The sequence below is a fragment of the Schistocerca nitens genome, chromosome 3 (assembly GCF_023898315.1).
Source record: "Schistocerca nitens isolate TAMUIC-IGC-003100 chromosome 3, iqSchNite1.1, whole genome shotgun sequence".
NCBI lineage: Eukaryota > Metazoa > Arthropoda > Insecta > Orthoptera > Acrididae > Schistocerca > Schistocerca nitens.
Window position 1 is genome coordinate 318,944,541 of NC_064616.1, and position 5,217 is coordinate 318,949,757.

The window sequence follows — 5,217 nt, forward strand, 5'->3', positions numbered from 1 at the left end:
CCACTCAAAAATTCGCTCACAGGCGTTTAACTATAACTCTTTCCATTCACACCGCACAATAAGTGTGGCGGCCAACACAATGAACAACGCTTAATCGCAAGGACTCAATATAGAATCGGACTTCAATTCGCTCTCGACAGAGGTGCTCTCCCAGCGAAGTACTGAGGAGAGACTTGTTCCTCGCTCTTTGAGTACACGTACAAGCGCGCACGCTCTCGTTACGTGTTCTCGCTCCAAGAGCGACAACAGAATGGCCCCTCTCCACGCCAGACGTGAAGGGGTATATCTTTCGGTCTCTTCCATTGCTCCTTCAGCTCAAGGCGTCAGAAATATCGTCTGCCAAACAGCATTGCTCTTCTAAAACGGGAGAATGACGTTTCGTTTAAGGTGACCAATCCGGAAATCTGTAGTATCGGCGTTTGGCGTTTGCTGTCTCCCTGTGAAAATCTGTGAAACTGCGTGCTATGTGTAAAGAATGCGTAGGCTGGCCACTCCCACACAATGTAGCGGAGTTTGCTTTTAAGCTGAACATGGGGTCGTCCTTTCACTAGGGCAAACACTGTCTGCTCTACGGGCGGTCACCGGCCAACGTAGATGGGTTGGGACTGGCCTCCTGGCATGCGGTTGCCTCTCTCGAACTAAAAGCTCCTATGACCATCGTGTCTGGAATGTATGTGTGTATGCCAGCCTCGAGTATTTCAACCATGGTGATATATTGAAACAGATTATGCGATAAAACAGGGAGACCAGAATGCCCAACATATAAACAGCTATGTGAACGGGAAATTCAGCATGCAGAATACAATGCCAATAAAGTTCACTAATACGGGACGAGACTACATGGAGGAAACATCATCACCCTATCAAAACAGCAGGTGTACACACCATGCATCACAACAAGAGCTTGGAGTGTGCTAGCCAGGAGGCAGCAATTGGAGCTACTGCAAACCACTGACCCAGATATCGAGACAGTGCCATCAATATCGTTATGTGAAACAGTACAGAACAAATACCTGTATATTACAGACAACATTGATAACAACTGTATGCAAGGTGCCGTTTACTATTATGTAGCTAAGCACCTTGAGCACGACACATCTCAGTGGGTGACCTTCCAGATTATAATTCTTCTAAGGATGGAAGAGTTGGAAGATAAAGCCGTCTGCAAGGACAGCGGAAAATCAAAAAAGTCACATAAATTAGACAAACATGCAATGTATACATCGAGGCATTAAATAAACAAGTAAGCCATGGATAATTAAGGGACTTCTCTTGAAAAAGACTCCATAACAATTAAGCTAAATGATAATGCTGTAACTTATAATTCACAAGTTGCAAGTACTTCTAACAATCACTTTCTAAACGTAACAGAAAATATAGGATTAACTGATTCAGTTGAAGAAGTAAGAGAATACATTATATTACAAATATCAGTCCACAAAACATTAGGCAACTGCAAGTAGCACCAGCATTCTCCACTGAAATTAATACAGTTAAAAAAATTCTAGAAAATAAAAGCTCTTGTGGAGGTGATGAAATTTCAAACAGAATTTCAGAAGTTGGACGAACTTAATAAGTAATTTCCTTACTCATATGTGGAGTCATCATTGTCAGAGGGAATTTTTTCCAGACAGGTTAAATATTCAATAATTAAACTTCTTCGTAAGAAAGGTAACAAGACAGACTTAAACAAATATCGTCCAGTTTCCTAACTGACATCTTTTTCCAAAATATTCGGAAAAGTAATATACTCAAGAGTAATAGCACACTTACAATGAAACAATTTACTTAACACATCACAGTTTGGATTCCAGAAAGCTTGCTGGACTGAGAATGCTATATACAGGGTGAGTCACCTAACGTTACCGCTGGATATATTTCGTAAACCACATCAAATACTGACGAATCGATTCCACAGACCGAACGTGAGGAGGGGGGCTAGTGTAATTGGTTAATACAAACCATACAAAAATGCACGGAAGTATGTTTTTTAACACAAACCTACGTTTTTTTAAATGGAACCCCGATAGTTTTGTTAGCACATCTGAACATATAAACAAATACGTAATCAGTGCCGTTTGTTGCATTGTAAAATGTTAATTACATCCGGAGATATTGTAACCTAAAGTTGACGCTTGAGTACCATTCCTCCGCTGTTCGATCGTGTGTATCGGAGAGCACCTAATTACGTAGGGATCCAAAGGGAACGGTGATGGACCTTAGGTACAGAAGAGACTGGAACAGCACATTACGTCCACACGCTAACACCTTTTATTGGTCTTTTTCACTGACACACATGTACATTACCATGAGGGGTGAGGTACACGTACACACGTGGTTTCCGTTTTCAATTACGGAGTGGAATAGAGTGTGTCCCGACATGTCAGGCCAATAGATGTTCAATGTGGTGGCCATCATTTGCTGCACACAATTGCAATCTCTGGCGTAATGAATGTCGTACACGCCGCAGTACATCTGGTGTAATGTCGCCGCAGGCTGCCACAATCCGTTGTTTCATATCCTCTGGGGTTGTAGGCACATCACGGTACACATTCTCCTTTAACGTAGCCCACAGAAAGAAGTCCAGAGGTGTAAGATCAGGAGAACGGGCTGGCCAATTTATGCGTCCTCCACGTCCTATGAAACGCCCGTCGAACATCCTGTCAAGGGACAGCCTAGTGTTAATTGCGGAATGTGCAGGTGCACCATCATGCGGATACCACATACGTCGACGCGTTTCCAGTGGGACATTTTCGAGCAACGTTGGCAGATCATTCTGTAGAAACGCGATGTATGTTGCAGCTGTTTGGGCCCCTGCAATGAAGTGAGGACCAATGAGGTGGTCGCCAATGATTCCGCACCATACATTTACAGTCCACGGTCGCTGTCGCTCTACCTGTCTGAGCCAGCGAGGATTGTCCACGGACCAGTAATGCATATTCCGTAGATACACTGCCCCGTGGTTTGTGAAACCCGCTTCATCGGTAAACAGGTAGAACTGCAACGCATTCTCTGTTAATGCCCATTGACAGAATTGCACTCGATGATTAAAGTCATCACCATGTAATTGCTGATGTAGCGACACATGAAAGCCGTGCGGTTAAAGGCGCTGCAGTCTGGAACCGCAGGACCGCTACGGTCGCAGGTTCGAATCCTGCCTCGGGCATGGATGTTTGTGATGTCCTTAGGTTAGTTAGGTTTAACTAGTTCTAAGTTCTAGGGGACTAATGACCTCAGCAGTTGAGTCCCATAGTGCTCAGAGCCATTTGAACCATTTTTGACACATGAAACGGGTGAAAGCGGTGGCGATGCAGTATGCGCATGACACTACTTTGACTCAATCCACCGGGTCTCGCAATGTCCCGTGTACTCATGTGTGGGTTCATGGCAACAGCAGCTAACACACCAACTGCACCCGCTTCTCCTGTGACGGGCCTGTTACGGACCCGTTTGCGTGCTACGACCATACCTGTTGCATACAGTTGGCGGTAGATGTTTTGCAATGTGCGGCACGTTGGATGCTCTCTGTCCAGGTACCGTTCTGCATACACCCTACAGGCTTCAGCTGCATTTCGTCGACACTCTCCATAGATAAGTATCATCTCCGCCTTTTCAGAGTTTGAATACACCATGGCCACAGTTCCTACAACACTACACTATCACAGACGTCTGGTAACACGGTGTACTACAGTTGGTCTGCGTGCGGAGACGAATGCAGAATAACAATAGCAGCAAGCGCTACATGCGGACACTGCGACAGCTAGACCAAACCACAACAGTGCACTACAGCCACATTCGTAAACACGGTCGTCATCGTAAACATGTCCCTGCAGATGCTGCTCGCCGACCGTTGCCCGTGTTTGTTACAAAACGCAACTGAACGTCGGAGGTTTCAAGCGTCAACTTTAGGTTACAATATCTCCGGATGTAATTAACATTTTACAATGCAATAAACGGCACTGATTACGTATTTGTTTATGTGTTCAGATGTGCTAACAAAACTAACGTGGTTCCATTTAAAAAAACGTAGGTTTGTGTTAAAAAACATACTTCCGTGCATTTTTGTATGGTTTGTATTAAACAATTACACTAGCCCCTCTCCTCACGTTCGGTCTGTGGAATCGGTTCGTCAGTATTTGATGTGGTTTACGAAATATATCCAGCGGTAACGTTAGGTGACTCACCCTGTATATATTCATTCATCAAATAGTACAAGCCTTAAGTAATAATACATCGCCAGTTGGTATATTCTGTGACCTCTCCAAGGACTTCGACTCTGTAGATCATGATACTCTCTTAGAAAAACACAAGTTTTATGGAATTACAATTAAATCAATACCATTAGCTGCTGACGGGCGTTGATATACATCAACCGGGACAGTTAAAATGTGTGCCCCGACTGGGACTCGAACCTGGGATCTCCTGCCTACATGGCAGACGCTCTATCCATCTGAGGCACCGAGGGCACAGAGGATAATGCGGCTGCAAGGACGCTTCCTGTGAGTCCCACATTCTCAACTTATAGTCCACACACTACATACGTAGTGCCCCTGCTGTTATACCCATTACTCGCGGCAGACAATCCACCGAGTCCAGTAAGACTTCAGGCAATTCATGTGCATCCGCACTGAAGAAGGTCATCAGCCGGGTAGCCTTAACGATATTGCATGGGGGCTTAATTAAAATAAAATGAAAATAATTTTAATTTTTTGCTTTAGTAGCTGTATGTCCGATTACGCTATGTCTCGTAAACGGTTGGCCCTGACTAGTATTATTACGCTATCTGACTGCATAGAACAATAACAAAGAATGAAATGGAAATTTTCATTAACACAATTAATTAATTAAGTCCCCAGCAACTATAAAACCTACGAAACCAAAGCACAAGTATAACTGTTCTGTGTGTGGAAGTATGACTCAACGTACGCATCTGGCACGGTTCTTCTTCAATAACACAAGAAATTTTAAATAACATTTATACTGAATTAATTAAAGAAAATAGAAATACCATAATTACTCAAGAAAACCAGAATTACACTCTAATCCAAGAACACAAGCCAGATGCTTTGTTGACTGAACCTGTAATGACGCATTATTTAAAACACTGAAATAATGAAAAACAACACATTTTACCTTCATATATATATTGACGAAAATCACTCTGATTATTACAGTATTTCCATTCGAACAACATCTGCTGTCTAGCCCATCAAACAA